Raw genomic sequence first — 575 nt, 5'->3', positions numbered from 1 at the left:
GCGGAGGGTGTCAGCTACCTGGATATGTACAAGGTCATCCGTACAAGCGCCCAGCTCGACGGCCTACAGGACAAAATTGGCGTCGGAAAGCGGACGCCGAAGGACACTTTGCGGCTTCCGCTCAGCCGGGACGTCGATAGCGCGGAACTATGCCAACGCATCCGCGTGGCCATCGGGGACAAGGGAGCGGCGATCGTCCGCACTGAGATGGCCCAGGTCCTGGTCACTAACATAGACTCCCTGGCGAATGAGGACCAGCTGCGTCAGGCAATGCTGACGGCGCTGGGGAAGGAGCACGTTGAGGCCGCCATCGATATGTGGGCGCGACGGGATGGCACGAACCGTGCCCGCGTCACCATGCCACGGTCGGACGCGGAGCATCTGGCCGGGAAGCGCCTGCTCCTAGGTTACACCTCGTGCTGGGTGTGGGAGGTCCCGAAAGCGTCGCTGGCGGAGAAGCGGTGCTTCCGGTGCCTGGAGCGTGGCCACTTCGCCGGGCAGTGCTCGGGCGAGGACCGCAGCAAGATATGCATCCGGTGTGGCGCGGAAGGCCACAAGGCGGTAACTTGTATCGG

Source organism: Anopheles moucheti (assembly GCF_943734755.1).
Source record: "Anopheles moucheti chromosome X unlocalized genomic scaffold, idAnoMoucSN_F20_07 X_unloc_2, whole genome shotgun sequence".
Taxonomy (NCBI): domain Eukaryota; kingdom Metazoa; phylum Arthropoda; class Insecta; order Diptera; family Culicidae; genus Anopheles; species Anopheles moucheti.
The sequence above is the reverse complement of the archived record's forward strand: the minus strand, read 5'-3'. Positions refer to the sequence as shown.